The sequence below is a fragment of the Cornus florida genome, unplaced genomic scaffold, assembly GCF_030987335.1.
Source record: "Cornus florida cultivar Cherokee Brave unplaced genomic scaffold, ASM3098733v1 CherokeeBrave_3.0.0_Hap2_Chr02, whole genome shotgun sequence".
Classification (NCBI taxonomy): Eukaryota; Viridiplantae; Streptophyta; class Magnoliopsida; order Cornales; family Cornaceae; genus Cornus; species Cornus florida.
In genome coordinates this window covers 97,701,064-97,726,965 of record NW_026775572.1, presented here as the reverse complement: position 1 = coordinate 97,726,965, position 25,902 = coordinate 97,701,064, and the positions used below count along the sequence as shown (strand labels likewise).

At 39.5% G+C, this 25,902-nt stretch overlaps 3 non-coding genes and 12 pseudogenes across 3 annotated transcripts; all 15 read right to left on the bottom strand.

Annotated features, from left to right (window-relative positions):
- Positions 1–21,968: 21,968 nt before the first annotated feature.
- On the bottom strand, positions 21,969–22,087 carry LOC132297352 (5S ribosomal RNA). The gene has a single exon (XR_009479210.1). It is a non-coding gene; the product is annotated as a 5S ribosomal RNA (ribosomal RNA).
- A 147-nt stretch (positions 22,088–22,234) lies between these two features.
- LOC132297370 (5S ribosomal RNA) lies at positions 22,235–22,353 on the bottom strand (annotated as a pseudogene).
- A 146-nt stretch (positions 22,354–22,499) lies between these two features.
- Positions 22,500–22,618, bottom strand: LOC132297353 (5S ribosomal RNA). Its single transcript, XR_009479211.1, has one exon. It is a non-coding gene; the product is annotated as a 5S ribosomal RNA (ribosomal RNA).
- A 145-nt stretch (positions 22,619–22,763) lies between these two features.
- On the bottom strand, positions 22,764–22,881 carry LOC132297530 (5S ribosomal RNA; annotated as a pseudogene).
- A 147-nt stretch (positions 22,882–23,028) lies between these two features.
- Positions 23,029–23,147, bottom strand: LOC132297377 (5S ribosomal RNA; annotated as a pseudogene).
- Positions 23,148–23,294: 147 nt separating this feature from the next.
- On the bottom strand, positions 23,295–23,413 carry LOC132297312 (5S ribosomal RNA). The gene has a single exon (XR_009479173.1). It is a non-coding gene; the product is annotated as a 5S ribosomal RNA (ribosomal RNA).
- Positions 23,414–23,559: 146 nt separating this feature from the next.
- On the bottom strand, positions 23,560–23,678 carry LOC132297386 (5S ribosomal RNA; annotated as a pseudogene).
- Positions 23,679–23,826: 148 nt separating this feature from the next.
- On the bottom strand, positions 23,827–23,945 carry LOC132297400 (5S ribosomal RNA; annotated as a pseudogene).
- Positions 23,946–24,089: 144 nt separating this feature from the next.
- Positions 24,090–24,208, bottom strand: LOC132297371 (5S ribosomal RNA; annotated as a pseudogene).
- Positions 24,209–24,355: 147 nt separating this feature from the next.
- LOC132297531 (5S ribosomal RNA) lies at positions 24,356–24,479 on the bottom strand (annotated as a pseudogene).
- A 147-nt stretch (positions 24,480–24,626) lies between these two features.
- LOC132297521 (5S ribosomal RNA) lies at positions 24,627–24,744 on the bottom strand (annotated as a pseudogene).
- Positions 24,745–24,891: 147 nt separating this feature from the next.
- Positions 24,892–25,010, bottom strand: LOC132297477 (5S ribosomal RNA; annotated as a pseudogene).
- A 147-nt stretch (positions 25,011–25,157) lies between these two features.
- Positions 25,158–25,276, bottom strand: LOC132297409 (5S ribosomal RNA; annotated as a pseudogene).
- A 146-nt stretch (positions 25,277–25,422) lies between these two features.
- Positions 25,423–25,541, bottom strand: LOC132297430 (5S ribosomal RNA; annotated as a pseudogene).
- A 147-nt stretch (positions 25,542–25,688) lies between these two features.
- On the bottom strand, positions 25,689–25,807 carry LOC132297410 (5S ribosomal RNA; annotated as a pseudogene).
- Positions 25,808–25,902: the final 95 nt, after the last annotated feature.

Below are 25,902 nucleotides of genomic sequence, written 5' to 3'. Positions count from 1 at the left end.
AAAACGGAAATATACTTATGTTAACGGTATTCTAAATTTCAAGGGTTATAAACCATATGGCCTTTGTGTTCTTATTGATACCGGCGCAACTACTAGTTGCTGCAGGTACAATGCTCTACCATCCGAAAAATGGCAACAGATGAAACATCCCATTGGTGTTCAAGGTATTGACGCTGAAGCTCCCTTAAATGTGATTCAGTTCAAAGCCAAGGATGTAGCCATATGGCTTAATGAAAAAAAATTCATTATCCCCAAAATCCTATGTTTTCCATATATGCATGGTGATTTTATTTTAGGATGTAACTTCATTTATAGCTATCTTCCTTTGCAGTTAAACGAAAAAACAATTTCGTTAACACTAAAAGATAAAACCGTTGTTGAAATTCCTATACAGGAAAATTTAGCTTCCGTTTGTAACGAAAAATTCTCTCCACCTAAAAGAGAATCTGATGCTCTGGTATTACAAGATACCCATTGGCTCTATAACTCTCTTCGACAAAACTTCTCCGAAAATCCACTCACCCTGTGGAAACGAAGTCCTCGTTTTTGTCGTCTTCAACTAAAAAACCAAAATATTGTCATTCGTGTTAAACCCATGATTTACCTCCGCCGTGACATTGATGAATTCGATGCTCAACTTCAAGACCTCCTTGAGAAAAAACTCATTGAGAAAACTCGCAGTCCCCATAGCAGCCCTGCTTTTATGGTTAGAAACCATAGTGAAGTTAAACGCGGAAAAGCCCGAATGGTCATCAACTATAAAAGGCTCAATGAACATCTGATCTTCGATGGATACTTTATTCCGAGAAAAGACGTTCTTATTAATCAAACACGAGGATCAACAATCTTTAGCAAGTTTGATTGTAAAGCTGGTTTCTGGCAGATTAAACTGCGCAAGAAATCCAAACCTTTAACCGCGTTCAGTACGCCTCATGGCCATTATCAATGGACCGTTATGCCTTTTGGCCTTAACACTGCCCCCCAGATATACCAACGCTGGATGGACTCCATCTTTAATGACCTTAAAGAATTTATTGTTGTCTATATTGATGATATTTTAGTTTTCTCTAAAACTAGAGAAGAACATAAAAAACATCTTATATGTCTCTCAGAAAAACTGAAACAATATGGCATCATTTTATCACCTACCAAAATCGATGTTGAGCAAGAATCCATTGATTTTCTCGGATTAGTTTTAACCCACAAAGGTATAAAACTACAGGATCATATCATCATTAAGATCCGTGACTTTCCCGATGTCCTTCAAGATAAAAAGCAACTCCAAAGCTTTTTAGGAATCTTGAATTATGGCCGTTCCTTTATTAAAGGATTAGCCCAAATGGAACTCCCTTTATTAAAGAAGCTCCAAAAGAATGCCCCTTTTTCTTGGACTAATAATGACACCACCATTATCCAACGAATTAAAGCTGATCTGGTACAGATCCCTGAAGTTTATTTTCCTCAGAATGGTGATAAACTTATTCTTGAAACAGATGCTTCAGACCTCTGTTGGGGATGCGTCTTAAAAGCCATTCCTCAAGAAAAATGGACTGATGATACTCCCTCATCTCCCCTGATTCGAGCTCGCAAAGCTCCTATCCCCAAGAATCTTCAAAAAGAAGAACTCATTTGTGGATATAATTCTGGAAAATTTAAACCCAATGAACAGAATTATATTATTTATGAAAAGGAACTTCTGGCTATCAAGTTAGCAATCAAACGATTTCATATCTATCTTGCTCCAGAAGATTTTATTATTCGAACAGACAACCAAGCTGTCAAAGATTTTCTAATCAATAAAAGAAATTGTTTAGATGGTCGTCGCTTAAAATGGTATAATGTTATTGCCCAATATTCTTTTGCTATTGAACATATCAAAGGAACTAATAATTTTCTTGCAGATTTCTTAAGCAGACCTACAGAGGTATCTAACAAGGATATTTCTTCTCTCCTTCTAACAGATGGATGAGTATCCTCAGCCTATACCTGACAAAGAAGGTTGGATCACTGTTGCTAAAAAGGCAACCTCCAAACCCTCCCCATCACAACCACAAAAATGGTTCGTGGTTTTTGCAGGTCACCAGCCTGGTATCTACGCGAACTGGACAGACTGTCACAAGCAGCTTCGTTCATTCAACGGTTCTTGTTTCAAGGCATATGACACACTTATAGAAGCCCAAACCGTTTTCTATAATGCGGGTCAAGCCTCTCTCAAAATGTTTTCAAAAACCCCAGACGTTGTAGAGATTAACAATTTCTATGATCCTGGTCTTCCAAACAATTTGTATAATGAACTTAACACTGTTTGGAAAGCACATAAACTTGGTGCTAATAAAAAATTCAGACAACATCTGAGTTCTCTTGCTGCTCTCATGGCTGAACAAACAGCTATGACGACTGAGCTTAAACAGCTCTGCATACAAAGCTGTCTTTCTATCGACTGGGAAAATGATTTTTCGCTTTCTCAAATTAATTGTTTTCTTAAGCTTGCCCAGTTAATAGGAGAACAAGACTTTCCTGCAAATACGTTTGCCAAAATTAACCGTATCTGCCTCCTGGAAAAAGCCAGAGCACTCTTACCTTCAGATATTTTTCGGTTTATCTACCGACAAATTGAAAATCATTATGATATAATAAAGACATATTATACCACCTATCATGAAGATATCAATACCTTTGATACTCTTTATAATGGGAAAAAGGTCCTTAAACTTGACTTTTTTATCATCCCAGGCCTTGAATGGTCCATGGATCCTATTGATTGGGGACTAGTTAATAAACTTACCTTTTCCTCCCATGACTCCTACCAGAATTTTCCAGCAATGATCCGATCGATGATTTACAAAGTGAGTCATCTTTGGCAATACAGTCGACATCTGACTTTCTGGATTTCTAGTTCAATTGGAAGTTTCGAAAAAACTCGCTTCTTCCAACCATACCAGATTTGGTTCCTCAAATTCACTGGTCAAGACAATGATTCAGATTATGAGCATCATAAACTGATAAATTCTGAAGAGCTTGCTGCCAGCATAGAACCTTATTATTTGGAAAGTTACAGTTTCTTACACCTACAAGAGACCGCTCGCCGCATTCTTGATGGCTCATATTACCACCAAGAACCAATTTTTTATTGCTGTGATGGACGCAGACTCTTCATCACTACCATTCGTTGTTACTATACAGACGTTGCCGAAGGAGAACACAATATCCAGATGGCCAAGACCTTCCTAAAAGATGTTGTTCATTATGCCAATACCATGGACATACCTTCTCGCGTCAAAACTGAGACTGAACGGCTTAACCTTGAATGGGATATTGCTGATGCTCAGTCACCAGATAGTCCTCCCTCACTTGATGAATATGAACTCCATAATCTCATCAATGCTATGGAAGGATAACCGACTCTCTTCTCTGCTCGACTGCCATCGTATCCAGCACACGACAGAAGACCGTCTTGTCTGCTTTTCCAAAAAGAAAAGTAGCCGAAAGTTGCCGACAGACTATTCATCCACAGTGAAAGTTGCCGACACTCTTTTTAAACAGTAAAAGAAAGATTCCTTCTTATCTTCGCGGATACTGTTTCAATCACTTTTAAATGTTATTTAATCCAGAACTCCCAAACGTTTTTGGATATCTGTTTTTCATTATCTCTTTTCCTCTCTTGTTTTGAGGATTCTTCATGTAAAGTTTCTGCTTGTAAACTGTTTTCCGCATTTCTGTAATTGGGATAGGAGCTTTGCGAGCTCGAATCAGGGGAGATGAGGGAGTATCATCAGTCCATTTTTCTTGAGGAATGGCTTTTAAGACGCATCCCCAACAGAGGTCTGAAGCATCTGTTTCAAGAATAAGTTTATCACCATTCTGAGGAAAATAAACTTCAGGGATCTGTACCAGATCAGCTTTAATTCGTTGGATAATGGTGGTGTCATTATTAGTCCAAGAAAAAGGGGCATTCTTTTGGAGCTTCTTTAATAAAGGGAGTTCCATTTGGGCTAATCCTTTAATAAAGGAACGGCCATAATTCAAGATTCCTAAAAAGCTTTGGAGTTGCTTTTTATCTTGAAGGACATCGGGAAAGTCACGGATCTTAATGATGATATGATCCTGTAGTTTTATACCTTTGTGGGTTAAAACTAATCCGAGAAAATCAATGGATTCTTGCTCAACATCGATTTTGGTAGGTGATAAAATGATGCCATATTGTTTCAGTTTTTCTGAGAGACATATAAGATGTTTTTTATGTTCTTCTCTAGTTTTAGAGAAAACTAAAATATCATCAATATAGACAACAATAAATTCTTTAAGGTCATTAAAGATGGAGTCCATCCAGCGTTGGTATATCTGGGGGGCAGTGTTAAGGCCAAAAGGCATAACGGTCCATTGATAATGGCCATGAGGCGTACTGAACGCGGTTAAAGGTTTGGATTTCTTGCGCAGTTTAATCTGCCAGAAACCAGCTTTACAATCAAACTTGCTAAAGATTGTTGATCCTCGTGTTTGATTAATAAGAACGTCTTTTCTCGGAATAAAGTATCCATCGAAGATCAGATGTTCATTGAGCCTTTTATAGTTGATGACCATTCGGGCTTTTCCGCGTTTAACTTCACTATGGTTTCTAACCATAAAAGCAGGGCTGCTATGGGGACTGCGAGTTTTCTCAATGAGTTTTTTCTCAAGGAGGTCTTGAAGTTGAGCATCGAATTCATCAATGTCACGGCGGAGGTAAATCATGGGTTTAACACGAATGACAATATTTTGGTTTTTTAGTTGAAGACGACAAAAACGAGGACTTCGTTTCCACAGGGTGAGTGGATTTTCGGAGAAGTTTTGTCGAAGAGAGTTATAGAGCCAATGGGTATCTTGTAATACCAGAGCATCAGATTCTCTTTTAGGTGGAGAGAATTTTTCGTTACAAACGGAAGCTAAATTTTCCTGTATAGGAATTTCAACAACGGTTTTATCTTTTAGTGTTAACGAAATTGTTTTTTCGTTTAACTGCAAAGGAAGATAGCTATAAATGAAGTTACATCCTAAAATAAAATCACCATGCATATATGGAAAACATAGGATTTTGGGGATAATGAATTTTTTTTTCATTAAGCCATATGGCTACATCCTTGGCTTTGAACTGAATCACATTTAAGGGAGCTTCAGCGTCAATACCTTGAACACCAATGGGATGTTTCATCTGTTGCCATTTTTCGGATGGTAGAGCATTGTACCTGCAGCAACTAGTAGTTGCGCCGGTATCAATAAGAACACAAAGGCCATATGGTTTATAACCCTTGAAATTTAGAATACCGTTAACATAAGTATATTTCCGTTTTTTGCCCTGTGAGGGAGCAATTAGGATTTCATCTTTACCGGTGTGAAAATGAAAGAACTTTGCAGAATTTACCTTGTGGGTTGATCCAGGCAAAAAAGGGGCATCCTGAGGATCGATAGGGGCTTTTCCCTTTTCGGTCCATGTAAAGCGACGTCGAGGGGGTAACTCAAACGATTTACGAGGAGGAAGGATTTTTTCCCAACCATGGTGTCGTGCAGATACAGAACGTTGCAACTGAGGTGGTTTAGCTTTATTGGTAACATAAAGATTTGAACCAGAAGCATGTATTGTAGCCACAGTGGGTTCTGTGATACGTAGCTTGGGAACAGAATTAATGTTGTCAAATAGCCAAGTCTTAGGGATCTCTAGATCCGTCCAATTGAGTAGTTTAGGCTCAATTATTGTATCGAATGGTCTAGGTTCAAACAGAGTGACGAGTTTAGAGTCAAGTGTAGGAACGGTGGCAGTTTCAGGTTCTCTAGTGAGTTCATAGAGGACTTTCCACTGGATTCCGAGGCTAGGGGAATCGTAATCCATTTGTAGTTTGGACAATTGGAGTTTGACTTGGAGGACCTTTTCGATATTTGGATCGGAAAGTGAGATGAAATAATTTGGTTTGATTTTAAACCAAATAAGATTATTGACTAAGTTGGATTGAACACCGCCAATTAGTGCATCAACAGGTTTATGGAAGCGATTATCCATTAGGAGAGCAATGACAGGTTGATCTGTTCCTCGACGAAATAGTGAGGTGATCTTGATCTGGATAAGGCCGATATGGATATAACGAGCAAGAGGATTTTGTTGTTTCCATCGATTGATTTTGTCCTTGCTGAGGATATTAAAACCACATTGACCATTGGCTGTATGGTCAATTGTTGTATTGCCACTAAATTGTTCTAAGATTCGTTTAGAAAAGATGGCAAATCGGGAAGTTTTGTAGACTTCTTCTTTTTTGATTCGTTGGAGTTTATCAAACTGAATCAACTGTTCATTAGTGAACTGGACTTCTTCTCCAATGATGTCACTAAACAACGGTTTTATCTTTTAGTGTTAACGAAATTGTTTTTTCGTTTAACTGCAAAGGAAGATAGCTATAAATGAAGTTACATCCTAAAATAAAATCACCGCATTTCTGTAATTGGTATCAGAGCCCTCTTCGTTTCTGGACCACTGTAAGTTTTCTGTAATAAAGTTTTCAGTTTACGTTTGTGCTTATGATTTATCTTTGATGTTTGTTTACTGTTAAAAGCCCAGATTATCCTGTCTTTGCTTATTGTCACGTTATAAAACTTGTGACTTTGTTAAGCTGCTTACAGGACCCTTTGGTTTTAGGCACCAGGACAGTTCTCAAATATCTACGACATAATCACTATGGCACACACAACCTCTGTTAACTGTATCAGAAACCTAGCAGGTCAAGATACGCCTACCGAAAATTATCGGCATATAGCCCACTTTAACACTACTGAACCAGTATCTTTCCCCCACGTCGGAGCAGGACTTAACTTTCTCGTCGACATGGTTACCGATTGGAAGATCGACTTCCAACATAATTTAGAGGCAACCAATACCCATATGGCTTCCTCTTTTGATGATGTCCAGCAAGGCTTACTCTCCTTGAATGACAAACTTGAAACTCTTACCCAGATTTTCACCCTTTCTCATAATCCTGAAACAGCCCTTCAGGAACAATTAAATCAAATGAAGATCGACTTAGCTAAGCTTCAAAAGATTAAGCTATCCGACCTTTATCCACCGGATCCACCTGATCCTCCGCCTACCGAGCCGACCCTTTCTGAAGAATCGCCACCTCTATCCACAGACCAAACCTCTGTGAAACAACCAACCCGTTACAAAGTTAAGCCTTTGTTTTACGGCCATGAAGACACTGTTGAAACCATAAAAGTTTTCTCAGCACCATCTTCTTCCTCCTATCGCAGAGATGACTATGATAGCATCATAGATCAGCTTAATTGCCTTCAAGCATTATACGTCGATCCCCACCTTACGTTCGATGAAAGCGCTCATATCATCACACGTATGCGACAGATCTCCCTACAAAATGAGAATCTTCTCACTCACTTTGGATACACCCCAAATGAGAGTTCAAGTTCTTCAGACGAAGAAAATACTTCTGACGACGAACAGATCTACGCTCTTTCAGAACATTCTGATTCTACCGAAGAATTAGATGAAACAATAGAAGCTGACCCTCTCCCAGTTTCTTCCTCTTCTTCTGATACACCTATCGAAGAAGCTCCCAAACCTTCTAAACGAAAAAGCAAAAAACGTCGGTCTGATTCCGTTCTTAACGAATCTTTCTATGGCGATTTTCCTACAGAAGACTTTCTTCCTGCTGAAGAAGTCTCTGGTTCCGGTCAAAAAACTGATGAAGAAAAATCAAAAAAAGCCGATGAACCTAAAATTTATACTTCTTCGTATAAATACGACTTTTCTACCGTCCCGTCTACCGTCCCCACTTGGACCCGCAAAGATGACCTTAATAAGTTCCCCATTTCCCAAAATGGCACTTATCTTGATCTCACACATGTTCCTTACAAGGATCATTTAAAAACAATTGACGAATGGGCTCAATCGTTAGCTATTCTTGTTAATAATTACAAAGGAACCTGGGAACGTCCCCGCTTTCTTGATTACCTTTCAGCAACCCTCCAAGGCGATGCCCTTGACTGGTTACGACAATGGGACCAAACTCCCCAAGGTAAACAGCAAAAAGATGCCCTGTTAAATAACTTCGATAAAATCGATGGTGTTTTACGCGGTTTCGTTAAAATTCTGAAAGAAGAATTAGTTGGCCATACCGGTGAGCAACTCCTCACGGATGATGCAACATGTGCTCTTTCGAAAATCGAATTATGCAACATATGCCAATTTCCCGAATACGTCAAGCTATTTACCAAATACTTTCGACGACTCCCACCTTCTGCGATCGAACATTGGTTACCCCAGTTCTTTCACAAACTTCCTAGTCCTTGGGATGAACTTGCTGCAAAAGGCTATCCCGATTTCCTCGTTCGCATCCAAAAGAACGATAATATTGGTTTTCGCACCAACTTCGTCTACCGTCTCATTAACGAAAAATGTCTTGAGACAAAAGCCAAAAAACAGGTCAAAAACCAAATTAATGGCACTGCAGAAGGACAACGATGCTGTGACAAGATTCTCCAGGAAACCTGGAAAATTGGTTGTGCTCCTTATAGAGCAACCACCTCCAAGCGACCCAAACGAAAAAATTTCCGATGGAAAAAATGGAAAGGTCGCAAGCCTAAAGCCTCTAAAAAATACGTCACTCAGGCTTCTCCTCCTTCAAAGCCTGCCAAAGGTCGAAAAAAAGGATCCAAAAAATCCTCCAAAGCACTTGAAACCAAAAACGATTGCAAGTGTTATATTTGTAATGAAGCTGGTCACTACGCCACGAATTGCCCTCAAAAGGGTAAGAAGGCCTCCAAAATGGTTAAGCGTTTACAAACCGATAACCTTTGTGTTGCCTATGGTAGCGAAATAACCGATCCATCTACCATTCTTTACGAACTCTCCAGCAGTCTATACTCTAGCGATGCTTCCACATCCGAACCCACTTCTGATGAGGATTCCACCGATATTGAAAGTATTTGTATGATGAACGTCACTCCTTCCAATCCGGAAGAAACTACGAACATCAAACTTAGTGACATCATTGGAGAAGAAGTCCAGTTCACTAATGAACAGTTGATTCAGTTTGATAAACTCCAACGAATCAAAAAAGAAGAAGTCTACAAAACTTCCCGATTTGCCATCTTTTCTAAACGAATCTTAGAACAATTTAGTGGCAATACAACAATTGACCATACAGCCAATGGTCAATGTGGTTTTAATATCCTCAGCAAGGACAAAATCAATCGATGGAAACAACAAAATCCTCTTGCTCGTTATATCCATATCGGCCTTATCCAGATCAAGATCACCTCACTATTTCGTCGAGGAACAGATCAACCTGTCATTGCTCTCCTAATGGATAATCGCTTCCATAAACCTGTTGATGCACTAATTGGCGGTGTTCAATCCAACTTAGTCAATAATCTTATTTGGTTTAAAATCAAACCAAATTATTTCATCTCACTTTCCGATCCAAATATCGAAAAGGTCCTCCAAGTCAAACTCCAATTGTCCAAACTACAAATGGATTACGATTCCCCTAGCCTCGGAATCCAGTGGAAAGTCCTCTATGAACTCACTAGAGAACCTGAAACTGCCACCGTTCCTACACTTGACTCTAAACTCGTCACTCTGTTTGAACCTAGACCATTCGATACAATAATTGAGCCTAAACTACTCAATTGGACGGATCTAGAGATCCCTAAGACTTGGCTATTTGACAACATTAATTCTGTTCCCAAGCTACGTATCACAGAACCCACTGTGGCTACAATACATGCTTCTGGTTCAAATCTTTATGTTACCAATAAAGCTAAACCACCTCAGTTGCAACGTTCTGTATCTGCACGACACCATGGTTGGGAAAAAATCCTTCCTCCTCGTAAATCGTTTGAGTTACCCCCTCGACGTCGCTTTACATGGACCGAAAAGGGAAAAGCCCCTATCGATCCTCAGGATGCCCCTTTTTTGCCTGGATCAACCCACAAGGTAAATTCTGCAAAGTTCTTTCATTTTCACACCGGTAAAGATGGATTTTCGAAAGAGCACATGTTGCATCATCCGTGAGGAGTTGCTCACCGGTATGGCCAACTAATTCTTCTTTCAGAATTTTAACGAAACCGCGTAAAACACCATCGATTTTATCGAAGTTATTTAACAGGGCATCTTTTTGCTGTTTACCTTGGGGAGTTTGGTCCCATTGTCGTAACCAGTCAAGGGCATCGCCTTGGAGGGTTGCTGAAAGGTAATCAAGAAAGCGGGGACGTTCCCAGGTTCCTTTGTAATTATTAACAAGAATAGCTAACGATTGAGCCCATTCGTCAATTGTTTTTAAATGATCCTTGTAAGGAACATGTGTGAGATCAAGATAAGTGCCATTTTGGGAAATGGGGAACTTATTAAGGTCATCTTTGCGGGTCCAAGTGGGGACGGTAGACGGGACGGTAGAAAAGTCGTATTTATACGAAGAAGTATAAATTTTAGGTTCATCGGCTTTTTTTGATTTTTCTTCATCAGTTTTTTGACCGGAACCAGAGACTTCTTCAGCAGGAAGAAAGTCTTCTGTAGGAAAATCGCCATAGAAAGATTCGTTAAGAACGGAATCAGACCGACGTTTTTTGCTTTTTCGTTTAGAAGGTTTGGGAGCTTCTTCGATAGGTGTATCAGAAGAAGAGGAAGAAACTGGGAGAGGGTCAGCTTCTATTGTTTCATCTAATTCTTCGGTAGAATCAGAATGTTCTGAAAGAGCGTAGATCTGTTCGTCGTCAGAAGTATTTTCTTCACAAGTTTTCAAAATGTGTAATTATTTCAAGTTGTAAAGGATTAGCAGGTCTTATAACAGCATTTTGAGGTGTTTTGGTCGACTGAAACTCTATTTCTATCGACTGATAGCTTTTGGTAGCTTCATTGTACAGTAATTAATTAATTCCAGTAGCCATTTTCAGCTTTCAGGGCCATTTCGGTCGACTGATGGCCTATTTCAGTCGACCGATGGTTCAATTCGGTCTACCAAACCAAACTCACTTTAAAAATCAAGATTCTAGTAAGTCTCTATGAGTTTCGGTCAATCGAAACTCTATTTCAGTCGACTGAATAGCTTAAACATGCACAGCCTCCCTATTGGGTTTCAACACTGAAGTTCCAACTTCAAAAGAGCATAACTCCTTCATTTCTAACCGAAATGGGGTGATTCTTGAGCCTAAATTCATGAATTTTGAGTCATATTTCCAATGGTAGCATTTCCATCCTCAGATTCCAAACATAGTGGGAGTTATTCATATTTTAGTGAGGTAGTGTCAGTTTTCACTTAAACCGGGAAAGGGCATTTTGTAGGATTCTTGTCCAAAGTTCTTAGAACCTCTTGGGATGTTGTGAACTGATTAGATTAGGTTGTATTAACCTTGTTTGACTTGTTTAGAGTCACTTTTCTCTTCTCAATTATGAATTGACCATTTTGCCTTCCATTAATGGATTTTGCCCGTTTTAACTCTCGTTCGCCCTTTTGCTCTCTTAAAGTTCTGTGACCTCATGGAAGGTCACATTGGTGTCTTAGGGGTGACTTCTATCAATAGAGACCTTGGTTTATCTTTTGCTTTCGCATTTCGGATCTGTTAACGGGTCAACATTCGGGTCATCGCTGACGTATCGGGTTGAAAAACTCGGGTCACGACATAATCATTCTTCGTCTTAGAGACCATTTTGTAATTTAATTTGGAAGATATTTTCTAAAATGACCTTTTTGCAATTTTTGAGAAATGTGACAAGTGTCACACTCTCATGGTGCCAATTGTTGATCTTGTGGTGGAACCATTTAGAAGCCTTGTTAGATGACACATAGAGGGTAAAGATTCACCCATTTGTTGGCCTAGGACAGGAGCACTTGTTGGCATGGATGGTTGACAAGTGTAGGCTTGACATTAAATCATGGAAGTTTACTTAGATTCATGACAAGTGTAGGTCTCACCTTTAGTCTTACAAGTGTGTGTGTGTGAGATAGTGCAAGAGCACCTAGTGAGTAGAGATTCCCACCACATTTAACTTAGGGTTTCCACATTTTATTTCATTCATCCCTTTCCTCTCATGAACCCTAACTTGGCCACCATTGGAGCAAAGCTTGATCCAAGGTTTTAAGCTTCATTTTGGTGCCCTTCCACTCACCTTAGACCCATAAGCTTGGAATACTTTATCTTCCTCTCACTCTCCTCTATAAAATCCTAGCTTGGTTTCCCATTTTTAACTTGGTTGCTTTGGTTTATAGAGATTCAATTCTTTAGTGAGGTAGGGGGTGTTCTAAACTATGTTTTTGAAGTTTTATATGTTTTATAACTTGGTATAAATGAGCTACATGTCTTTAATCTAAATCTTTAAATTGATAGTCAATGCTACCTTGCATGAAATTAAGCTAAGACATGATTTTTGGAAAGGCCATGACTTGATTCATAACTTATGTTAAATTGAAGTTATTTAAGGATATTTTGAAATCTAGAGGAATTAAATTAATTTAATTAATTTTCATTTATATGTTCTTATGACTTAAATCAAATTTTGAAGTAATATATGTAATGATCTTGATAGGTTCTTGAACATATATTAAATTGAGCATGTGTGGATGCGAAATGAAATTTAGAGAAATTTATTGTTTTGTCTAATTAATTTCTATCCTTGTTGTATTAAAGATTTGAGTATGTATTTTATGCCAATTGCATGTTTAAATTATGATTCTAAACTTGTACTATAATTATGGGATTGTATTCTTTATATTGAAGGACATTGTTATAAAGAGCAACAAGTTGCATAATGATTATTTAACATTCTTCATGCCATGGTAGTCCTGAACTTAGGGCATGTATTGTGTTTCCAAAATTGGTTTGTGCATGGTAGATGGCTTTACATTATATATATATGTTATGTTAATACATATATATTGTTGCACAAATTGTTGATTTTGGAAACTTGGGATGTCATTGTTATGACTAAGGCTAGGGCATGGTTCTAGTATGTGGGATTGTCCCTCTACAAGTCTAGTGCGCACATAGGGAGGTTACCCATGGGCTAGTAACCCTAAAGTACCTATGGTGTTGGTCTGATCTGACGTGATGTCCAAGTATCCACTTTAGTTTGATTTCGCATTTAAATTCCAAAGTTGATAACCTTGTGATATTGCATCTCATTGTGCTATATTAAAAGTTTAAATGTCATTTTAATAGCATGAACTAATTCTATTGAATTGCAAACTTTGTAATAAGTTAAACTTACGCGTGCTCATTCCTTATGAGTAAACTTGTTTTCCCACCCCGAAGTTACTAGGTGTTTTTCAGGTAAATTAGCATTATTGTGGGATGCACAACACTCTTAAGGATTGCTTGATTACTTGGAGTATTTTTGTTATATTGGAATATGCACTTGTTGGCATATCATGCTCCATTTTGGTTTATTTTGACAAAACTTGTATTTATTGTCTAAGCTATGTAATGTGCACTTAAGTGCACCTTTTGCCACTCTTTAGATGTATATATAATGAAGCTAAGGGCCCAAGGACACTTATACGACATGTATGCTAGTTTAACTTCATAGCTTGTTTAGGGACTATAAGGGATTTCATGCATTAAAGGGTCATATTTTTCATATGACATGCCATGAGGCCGTAGGCCATTGCAACGCGTTTACTTTATCATTTTATGTATGCGTGCATGTTTACATTTGACAAAACTCTTAAGTTCCAACTTTTAAACTATTTTTGGATGATTTATGAGAATTTAAGCAAAATTCATGCATCGGGGTATCATTTTAAGCTTCATTATATTTAGCATGTTTTAGATGCTTGTATGAGGCTAGGGAACGTTTTAAAACTTGTTCGGATCAAATCAGAAGCATGCATAGCCTTAGAAATGGACCAAGCACCTTCCCCATTCTTTACAGCAGCTTTTTCTGCTGCAGAAGGGTGCATCAGTCGGCTGATAGCAGAAATCAGCCAGCTAACACATATCGAGTTTTCATTCCAGTAGCCTTTTTAGGATTTTTGGCATTTTTGGTTTCGGTCGGCTGATGATGAGGGTTCAGCCGGCTGATCCTTCCTGGAACCTTCCCCTTCTGATTTTTTTTGGATAGCATTGTTATAGCAACTTCAGAGAGCCATAACTCTTTCATTTCTAGTCAAAATTAGGTCATTCTTGAGTCCAAATTGAAGATCTTGAAGTTAGCTTTCCAATGATACCAACAATGACTCAAAAATCTAACGGTAGTGAGAGTTATTGCAGTTTTAGTGAGATAGGGTCGTAGTATCTCTAAATCAGAGAATGCCGTTTTGTTCTTATTTTCATATCTTTTCCGTCTGGACTCCAAATCAGGTGATTCTTGAGTCTGACTTCATTAATTTTTCACTGTCTTTCCAATAGTATGCTTAGTAGCATCCATTTCTCTATGAAATGGCCATTTTGCCCCTAGGTTCATTCTTGTCCATTTTTAAGACGTCGTTTCTGCATTCGTTTGCTTTGGGCTTCGTGATCTCACTGAGGATCACATTGGTGTTTTATAAATGTATAATATCTCTAGAGACCATTGTTTTACCTTTTGTTTCCGCATTCTGGATTCAATATTGGATTTACGTTCGGTTTATAATAAGATGTACTGGCCTAAAAACTAGGGCCGTCACAGGTGGTATCAAAGCTCCTAGGTTTGAAAACCCTAGGACGACGGGTTTTGGGTGCATATCATGCTTTTGCTAATCTACTTTGATAAATACATATGCTTTTGATAACATGTTTTGGCATTATAACATGTTTATATGTTTCTTGGTGACACGCTTGGTATTATAACATTTCTTTATACTTATATGGTTATGTATTAAAAAGCATTCTTGTTTGACATGTATACTTAATTGCTTAAGTGCTGAACTGTTAAAAAGGGCTTTTCTTTTTCTACTTTAGCATGACCCTATGTTGCATACCTTGTTTTGCTTTGTGTTTCATGCTTTCATAGTGTGAGTTGCATCCGGTCATAATTGCTTGTGTTATTGTTGACCTCTTCCCTTGCGTACATTTAGCATCATGGTTGTCACTCGTGGAAAGTCTTCACATCAGGGCATTGAGGAGTAAGTGGGTGACATTGAGTTTACGAGGGGTCTGGGAAGGCCTAGGATTCCAGTTCGTGGCGTGGGTCCTAATTTACCACGAGTGCCGACTTATGAAGAGCAAATCGTACAGGGAGTGGCTCTGGGGATGTCAGAGTCCATTCTGCAAATGTTTCATCAGCATATTGTAGGGATGCAGATTCTTGTACTGGCACCAGCACCGGCACCAGTTGCTAATGAGGCATTGGACTACTTCATGAAGTTACAGCGGGTTAAGATCAACTAATTTGCAGAGAGAATGGATCCGCTTGTATTAGAGGCTTAGTTTGATCTCATAGTACGCAAGCTCGATAATATACCTACAGACCGATTAAGGATCTCTTTGACATCCTCTATGTTCATGGGAGATGCCGATATCCGGTGGAGGTCCATGACCAATATCACAATGTGGAAGTGATAACATGGGAGGAGTTCAGGACATTGTTCTTCAACCACTTCTTTTCGAGGGCTATGAGGCAGGACATAAGAGTACAGTTCACAGGTCTCTATCAGGGTAGGATGAGTGTCATTGGGTATAAGATACGCTTCACTTCTCTTCCCACTATGCACCGGAGATAGTAGCTACCGAAGAGCTCAGGGGTATAAGATACGCTTCAATTGTAGCGGAGTTTTTTGATGTTTCTCCAGAGGAGTTGACAGAGCTTCCTCCTCTTGGGAAGTTATTTTTGCCATTGACGTCATTCCCAGTACTGCGCCGATCTCTATGGCACCGTACTGTATGGCACTAGTAGATGATTTGAAAGCTAAAGGCTTTATTCATCCTAGTGCTTCACCCTAGGGAGCACCGGTTCTTTTTGCAAAAAAGAAGGATGGGTCTTTAAGACTTTGCATCGATTATGACAAGTTGAACCTTGCTATGATCAAGAGCAGGTATCCTTTACCTAGGATTGATGACTTGTTTAATCAGTTGAAGGGAGCCACTTGTTTTTTAAAAATTAATTTGAGATCGAGTTACTATCAGTTGAGGGTTAAGGATGAGGATATATCCAAGACCGCTTTCTGCACACGTTATGGCCATTATGAGTTTCTGGTGATGCTATTTGGTTTGACCAATGCTCCACCAACTTTTATGGACTTAATGAACCGTGTATTCAGTGACCATCTTGATTAATTCGTTGTGGTTTTTGTTGACAACATTCTCATATACTCAGCTTCGATAGAGGAACATGAGTATCATTTGAGGACAGTGTTGTAGATCTTTAGGGATAATCGGTTGTACGCCAAGTTCGAGAAACGTGAATTTTGGCTACGGAAAGTGAAGTTCCTTAGGCATGTTGTGCCAAGGGGCAGTGTTACAGTGGATCCATCGAAGATAGAGTCAGTGATGGATTGGGAGCGTCCGAAGACAGTGTTTGAGATTCAGAGTTTTCTTGGCCTAGCTGGCTACTACCAAAGATTTGTTCAGGATTTCTCTCATTTAGCAGCACCTATGACTCGACTTACCAGCAAGGGGGTCAAGTTCGTATGGAACAAGGCATGTGAGTTTGCTTTCCAGGAGTTGAAGGTCAGGTTGACATTGGCTCCAGTTTTGATCATTCTTGAACATGGTTTAGATTATGTAATCTTTTGTGATGCTTCGCGGGAAGGTTTGGATTACGTCTTGATGCAGACGAAGCGGGTGGTTGCTTATGGGTCTCGACAGTTGAAGACTCACGAGTTGAACTATCCGACATATGATTTAGAGTTAGTAGTAGTTATCTTTTCCCTGAAGTAGTGGAGACACTATTTGTACGGGGAGAAGTTTGAGGTTTTCTCTGATCACAAAAGTCTCAAGTATCGCTTCTCTCAGAAGTATTTGAACTTGAAACAGCGTAGATGGGTCGAGTTCATAGAAGACTATGACTTCAAGTTACAGTACCATCCAGGTAAGGCCAACGTAATGGCCGATGGATTGAGTAGGAAGTCACGAGGAACTCTTTCTAGCATTTCCGTTCATAGATGGAAGATGCTAGAAAAGCTTGCAGATCTTGGTTTATAGTCTTATGAGGATGTTGCACTGACTATTTTATTAGTCTTGTGGCTCAACTGGCACTTGTTAGTAGAGTTATTGAGGCACAGTTGGAGGATGGGGAGATGAAGGCCATCCATGTTTGGATTTCAGGTGGCGAGAATGTAAAGGGTTGGACCTTACATTCAGACGGTGGTCTCAGGTACAGGGGGATGATGTTTATTCCTTTGTCTTGTCATGAAGACGTCTTTCGGGATTTTCACTACTCTTGGCTCGTAGTTCATCCTGGTGGTACAAAAATGTATCACAATCTACAATGGTAGTTTTGGTGGCAGGGTATGAAATGAGTTGTTTCACAGTTTGTGGCTCGATGCCTTACTTGTTAGCAAATGAAGGCAGAGCATTAGCGACAGTTGCAAGTATTACCAGTAGCTGAGTGGAAATGGGAGCATATCACTATGCATTTTGTAACGAGACTTCCGAGGTATTAGGCAGGGAATGATGCCGTTTGGGTCATAATTAACAGGTTGACTAAGACGGCACACTTCTTGCCCATGGTAGTGACAGACAGTGTAGAAAGATTGAGTGGACTGTATATGAGGCAGATCGTCAGGCTTCACGTAGTTCCTCTATCCATTGTTTCGGATAGGGATCCGCGGTTCACATCTCACTTTTGGCAGGGCTTTTAGGAGGCTCTTGATACAAGGCTTCATTTCAGCACAGCATTCCATCCTCGGACTGATGGTCTGTCGGAGCGCAGCATTCGGATATTGGAGGATATGTTACGAGCTTACATCTTGGATTTCGGGGTAGTTGGGAGGACTACTTACCTTTGGTTGAGTTTGCCTAGAAAAACAGTTACCAGGCCAGTATTAGCATGGCACCTTTTGAGGCGTGGTATGACATACCTTACAGATCTCCAGTTTGTTGGACTGAGGTCGATGATACCGTTGCCTTAGGTCATGACATTGTCATTGAGACTACAGAGAAAATCAAGTTGATTTGGCAACGGTTGGCTACTGCACAGAGTAAGCAAAAGAGTTACGCTGATAGGAGGAGGCGATCATTGTCTTTTGAGGTAGGGGACCATGTCTTTCTTAAGATTTCTCCGTGCTAGGGGCTTCTGAGATTTTGACAAACTGGCAAGTTGTCTCTTAGGTTCATTAGACCATTTGAGATTTTGGAGCGCGTCGGTGAAGTAGCTTATCGTTTTGCTTTGTCGCCAGACCTAGATAGGGTTCATAACGTCTTTCATGTCTTTATGCTGAGGAAGAACGAGCCGGATCCATCACATGTTTTGCGTTGGACTGATGTGGTTGTTGATGAGGACATGACCTACGAGGAAGGTCCGGTTCAAATTCTTGATTCACGGGAGCAGGTCTTGCGAACCATGATCATTCCATTGGTCAAGGTCTTATGGAGACACCACGGCATTGAAGAGGCTACCTGGGAGTTCAAGCTGGAGGTTTGCTCCCGGTATCCCCATTTGTTCTCTCTTTCAGGTACGGCTTGATTTCGGGGACGAAATCCCTTTAAGGTGGGGAGGTTGTAATGACCCAGTCTTTTCCATCCTTCCCTTTATTCGGCATTTTTCTTTTCTTTCCATTTTTGTCTTTTTTCCTATTTTATTTTTTTTCCCGTTTCTTGTTTTTGTTGCATAACCTCACTTTTGGTGCTCGGATTTGACTCCGGCTTTGCATACATCCATGATATTTAATTTTCATGATATCTACATTTTTAATTTTGTAGAAAAGCATGTTAAATGTTTACTTTTCTTATAAAGGGCATGGATGTATAACTTTTGGTAATTTTCTTAAACTTTTGGGGTTTTAGTGTAACTATGTAAAGTAATTATTTTTCGACTTAAGGACCATTTTGTAATTTAATTTGGAAGATATTTTTAAAAAGGACCTTTTTGTAATTTCTGGGAAATCTGACAAGTGTCACACTCTCATGGTGCGACTTGTTGATCTTATGGTGGAACCACTTGGAAGCCTTGTTAGATGACACATGAAGGGTGGAGATTCACCCATTTGTTGGCCTAGGATAGGAGCACTTGCTAGCATGGATGGTTGACAAGTGTAGGCTTGATATTAAATCTTGGAAGTTTACTTAGATTCATGACAAGTATAGGTCTCACCTTTAGTCTTACAAGTGTGTGTGTCTGAGATAGTTCAAGAGCACCTAGTGAGTAGAGATTCCCACCACATTTAACTTAGGGTTTCCACATTTTATTTCATTCATCCCTTTCCTCTCATGAACCCTAACTTGGCCACCATTGGAGCAAAGCTTGATCCAAGGTTTTAAGCTTCATTTTGGTGCCCTTCCACTCACCTTAGATCCATAAGCTTGGAATACTTTATCTTCCTCTCACTCTCCTCTATAAAATCCTAGCTTGGTTTCCCATTTTGAGCTTAGTTGCTTTGGTTTATAGAGATTCAATTCTTTAGTGAGGTAGGGGGTGTTCTAAACTATGTTTTTGAAGTTTTATATGTTTTATAACTTGGTACAAATGAACTACATGTCTTTAATCTAAATCTTTAAATTGATAGTCAATGATACCTTGCATGAAATTAAGCTAAGACATGATTTTTGGAAAGGCCATGACTTGATTCATAACTTATGTTAAATTGAAGTTATTTAAGGATATTTTGAAATCTAGAGGAATTAAATTAATTTAATTAATTTTCATTTATATGTTCTTATGACTTAAATCAAATTTTGAAGTAATATATGTAATGATCTAGATAGGTTCTTGAACATATATTAAATTGAGCATCTGTGGAAGCGAAATGAAATTTAGAGAAATTTATTGTTTTGTTTAATTAATTTCTATCCTTGTTGTATTAAAGATTTGAGTATGTATTTTATGCCAATTGCATGTTTAAATTATGATTCTAGACTTGTACTATAATTATGGGATTGTATTCTTTGTATTGAAGGACATTGTTATAAAGAGTAAAAAGTTGCATAATGATTATTTAACATTCTTCATGCCATGGTAGTCGTGAACATAGGGCATATATTGTGTTTCCAAAATTGGTTTGTGCATAGTAGATGGCTTTACATTGTATATATATGTTATGTTAATACATTTATATTGTTGCATAAATTGTTGATTTTGGAAACTTGGGATGTCATTGTTATGACTAAGGCTAGGGCATGGTTCTAGTACGTGGGATTGTCCCTCTACAAGTCTAGTGCGCATATAGGGAGGTTACCCATGGGCTAGTAACCCTAAAGTAACTATGGTGTTGGTCTGATCTGACGTGATGTCCAAGTATCCACTTTAGTTTGATTTCGCATTTAAATTCCAAAGTTGATAACCTTGTGATATTGCATCTCATTGTTCTATATTAAAAGTTCCAATGTCATTTTATTAGCATGGACTAAATTCTATTGAATTGCAAAATTTGTAATAAGTTAAACTTACGCATGCTCATTCCCTACGAGTAAACTTGTTTACTCACCCCGAAGTTACTGAGTGTTTTTTAGGTAAAGAAGCATTATTGTGGGATGCACAACACTCTTAGGATTGCTTGATTACTTGGAGTATTTTTGTTGTGTTAGAATATGCACTTGTTGGCATATCATGCTCCATTTTGGTTTATTTTAACCAAACTTGTATTTATTTTCTAAGCTATGTAATGTGCACTTAAGTGCACCTTTTGCCACTCTTTGGATGTATATATAATGAGGACAAGGGCCCGAGGACACTTATATGACATGTATGCTAGTTTAACTTCATAGCTTGTTTAGGGACTATAAGGGATTTCATGAATTGAACGGTCATATTTTGCATATGACATGCTATGAGGCCGTAGGCCATAGTAGCTCGTTTACTTTATCATTTTACGTATGCGTGCATGTTTACATTTGACAAAACTCTTAAGTTCCAACTTTTGAAATATTTTTTGATGATTTATGAGAATTTAAGCAAAATTCATGCATTGGGGTATCATTTTTATGCTTCATTTTGATTTAGCATGTTTTAGATGATTGCATGAGGCTAGGGAATGTTTTAAAACTTATTCGGATCAAGTGGGAAGCATGCATATTCTTAGAAATGGACCAAGCACCTTCCCCATTCTTTACAGCAGCTTTTTCTGCTGCAGTAGGGTGCATCGGTCGGTTGATAGCAGAAATCAGCCGGCTGACACTTATCGAGTTTGCATTCCAGTAACCTTTTTGGGATTTTTGGCATTTTAGCTGGCTGATCGTTGGGGTTCGACCGGCCGATGGTTGGGGTTCAGTCGGCTAATGATAGGGGTTCAGCTAGCTGATCCTCCCTGGAACCTACCTCTTTTGATTTTTCTTGAACAACATTGTTACAGCAAATTCAGAGAGCCATAACGCTTTCATTTGTAATCCAAATCAGGTCATTCTTGAGTCTAAATTCAAGAGCTTGAAGTCAGATTTGCAATGATACCAACAATGAATCAAAAATCCAACCATGGTGAGAGTTATTCTAGTTTTAGTTAGATAGGGTAGCGATATCTCTAAATCGGAGAATGTCGTTTTGTTCTTATTTTCATATCTTTTCAATCTGGACTCCAAATCAGGTGATTCTTGAGTCTAACTTCATTAAATTTTCAATGTATTTCCAATGGTATGTTTAGTAGCATCCATTTCTCTATGAAATGACCATTTTGCCCCTAGGTTCATTCTTATCCGTTTTTGAGACGTCGTTTCTGCATTCATTTTCTTTGTGCTTCCGATCTCATTGGAGATTGCACTGGTTTTTTATAAATGTGTAGTATCTCTAGAGACCATTGTTTTACCTTTGTTTCTGCATTCTGGATTCATTATTGGATTTATATTCAGTTTATAATAGGATGTACTGGCCTAAAGCCAGGGCTGTCACACGCACATTAATGAAATTAAAAATTTGAAACCGGCCAAAAAATGGGGTGCAACACGAGGACTTCTCAAGGGGTCACCCATCCTAGTACTACTCTCGCCCAAGCACGCTTCACTGTAGAGTTCTGATGGGGTCCGGTGCATTAGTGTTGATACGATCGCACTCGACAAACTCTCGCCTCCATTTCCCTTTAAACCAATTCCCACCACATTCTATTGCCCTAGCCGACGCATTCGCTCGCCATAAATAAATAAACTAATAAAAATATACACACACATTAATGAAATTAAAAATCCGAAATTGGACAAAAAAGGAGTGCAACACGAGGACTACCTAGGGGGTCACCCATCCTAGTACTACTCTCGCCCAAGCACGTTTAACTGCGAAGTTTTGATGGGATCCGGTGTATTTGTGTTGGTACAATTGCACTCGACAAACTCACTACTCCATTTCCCTTTAAACCCATTCCCACTCTATTCTATTGCCCTTGCCAACGCATTCGCTCGCATAAATAAATAAACTAATAAAAATATATACACACATTAATAATATTAAAAATCCGAAGCTGGACAAAAAAGAGGTGCAACACGAGGACTTCCCAAGGGGTCACCCATCCTAGTACTCCTCTTGCCCAAGCGCGCTTAACTGTAGAGTTCTGAAGGGATCCGGTGCATTAGTGCTGGTATGATCGCAATCGACAAACTCTAACCGCCATTTCCCTTTAAACCCATTCCCACACCGTTCTATGGCCCTTGCCGACACGATCTCGCGCCATAAATAAATAAACTAATAAAAATATACACACGTTAATCAAATTAAAAAGCCAAAAACGGACAAAAAAGGGGTGGAACATTAGGACTTCCCAGGGGGTCACCTTCTTAGTACTACTCCCGCCCAAGCGTGTTTAACTGTGGAGTTCTGATGGGTTCCAATGCATTAGTACTTGTATGATCACACCCGGCAAATTCTTGGCTCCATTTCCCTTTAAACCGATTCCCACCCCATTTTATTGCCCTTGCCAATCCGTTCGCTCACCAAAAATGAATAAACTAATAATAATATACACACACGTTAATGAAATTAAAAATCCGAAATCGGACAAAAAAAGGGTGCAACACGAGGACTTCCCAGGAGGTCACACATCCTAGTACTACTCTGGCCTAACCACATTTCACAGCGGAGTTCTGATGGGATCCGGTGCATTAGTGCTAGTATAATCGCACCCGATAAACTCTCGCCTCCATTTCCCTTTAAACCCATTCCCACCTCGTTCTATTGCCCTTGCTGACGCGTTCGCTCGCCACAAATAAATAAACGAATAAAAATATACACACACATTAATGAAATTAAAAATCCGAAACCGAACAAAAAAGGGGTGCAACATGAGGAGTTCCCAGGGGGTAACCCATCCTAGTACTACTCTCACCCAAGCACGCCTAACTGCAGAATTCTGATGGAATCCGGTGCATTAGTGCTGGTATGATCACACCCAAAAAACTCTCACCTCCATTTCCATTTAACCCATTCCCACCCCGTTCTATTGCCCTTGCCGATGCGTTTGCTCGCTATTAATAAATAGACTACTAAAAATATACACACACATTAATGAAATTAGAAATCCGAAACTAGACAAAAAAAGGGTGCAGCACGAGGACTTCCCAGGGGGTCACCCATCCTAGTACTACTCTCACCCAAGAACGCTTAACTGGGTCGTTCTGATGGGATCCAGTGCATTAGTGCTGGTATGATCCCACCCGATAAGCTCTTACCTCCATTTCCCTTTAAACCTATTCCCACCCTATTCTATTGCCATTGTCGACGTTTTCACTCGTCATAAATAAATTAACTAATAAAACTATACACACACATTCATGAAATTAAAAGTCCGATGCGCGAAAAAAAAAGGGATGCAACACTAGGACTTCCAAGGGGGTCACCCATCCTAGTACTACTCTCGCCCAAGCACGCTTAACTGCAGAGTTGTGATGGGATACGGTGCATTAGTGCTGGTATGATCGCCCTCGACAAACGCTCGCCTACATTTACCTTTAAACCCATTCCCACCCCATTCTATTGCCCTTACTGACGCATTCAATCGCCATAAATAAATATACTACAAATATAAACACACATTAATGAAATTAAAACTCCAAAACCGGACAAAAAAGAGGTGCAACACGAGGACTTCCAAGGGGGTCTCCCATCCTAGTACTACTCTCTCCCAAGCATGCTTCACTGCGGAGTTCTGATGGGATCAGGTGAATTAGTGCTGGTATGATCGCCCCCGACAAACTCTTGCCTACATTTCCCTTTAAACCCATTCCCACCCCGTTCTATTGCCCTTGCCGACGCATTCGCTCGCCATAAATAAATAAACTAATAAAAATTTACACACACATTAATAAAATTAAAAATCAGAAATTGTACAAAAAAGGGGTACAACACGAGGACTTCGGGGTGCAATCGGTCACCCATCCTAGTATTACTCTCGCCCAAGAACGCTTAACTGTAGAGTTCTGATGGGATTCGATGCATTAATACTGGTATGATCACACCTGACAAACTCTCGCCTCCATTTCCCTCTAAACCCATTCCCACCCCGTTCTATTGCCCTTACTGACGCGTTTGCTCGCCATAAATAAATAGACTAATAAAAATACACACACACATTAATGAAATTAAAATTTCATAACTGGACAAAAAAAAGGTGCAATAAGTGGACTTCCCAAGGGGTCTCCCATCCTAGTACTACTCTCGCCAATAACGCTTAACTGGGGCGTTCTGATTGGATCTAGTGCATTAGTGCTGGTATGATCGCACCCGACAAACTCTCACCTTCATTTCCCTTTAAACCCATTCCCACCCCGTTCTATTGCCCTAGCTGACGTTTTCGCAAGCCATAAATAAATAAACTAATAAAAATATACACATACATTACTGAAACTAAAAATCCGATGTCGGAAAAAAAAGGGATAGAACACGAGGACTTCCCAGGGTGTCACCCATCCTAGTACTACTCTCGCCCAAGCACGCTTAACTACATAGTTGTGATGGGATCCGATGCATTAGTGCTGGTATGATCGCACTCGACAAACTCTCGTCTCCATTTCCCTTTAAACCCATTCCCACTCCGTTCTTTTGCCCTTACTGACAAATTCGCTTGCTATAAATAAATAAACTAATGAAAATATACTCACACATTAATGAAATTAAAAATCCGAAACATGACAAAAAAAGGGTGCAACACGAGGACTTCCCAAGGGTTCACCCATCTTAGTAGTACTCTCGCCCAAGCACGCTTAACTGCGAAGTTCTGATGGGATCCGGTGCATTGGTGCTGGTATGATCGTTCGGGACAAACTCACGCCTCCATTTCCCTTTAAACCCATTCCCACCCCGTTCTATTGCCCTTGCCGACGCGTTCGCTTGCATAAATAAATAAACTAATAAAAATCTACAAACACATTAATGAAATTAAAAATCTGAAGCCCGACAAAAAAGGGGTGCAACACAAGGACTTCCCAGGGGGTCACCCATCCTAGTACTCCTCTCGCCCAAGCGCACTTAACTGTAGAGTTCTGAAGGAATCCGTTGCATTAGTGTTAGTATGATCGCAACCGACAAACTCTAGCCGCCATTTCCCTTTAAACCCATTCCCACCCCGTTCTATGGCCCTTGTCGATGCGTTCTCTCGCCATAAATAAATAAACTAATGAAACTATACACGCACATTAATGAAATTAAAAATCTGAAATCGAATAAAAAAGGGGTGCAACACGAGGATTTCCTAGGGGGTCACCCTTCCAAGTACTACTCTAGCCCAAGCGCACTTAACTGCGGAGTTTTGATACGTTCCGGTGCATTAGGGCTGGTATGATTGCACCCGATAAATTCTCGCCTCCATTTCCCTTTAAACCCATTCCCACCCCGTTCTATTACTCTTTCTGACGTGTTCAGTCTATGACGACCCTGGATTTTTC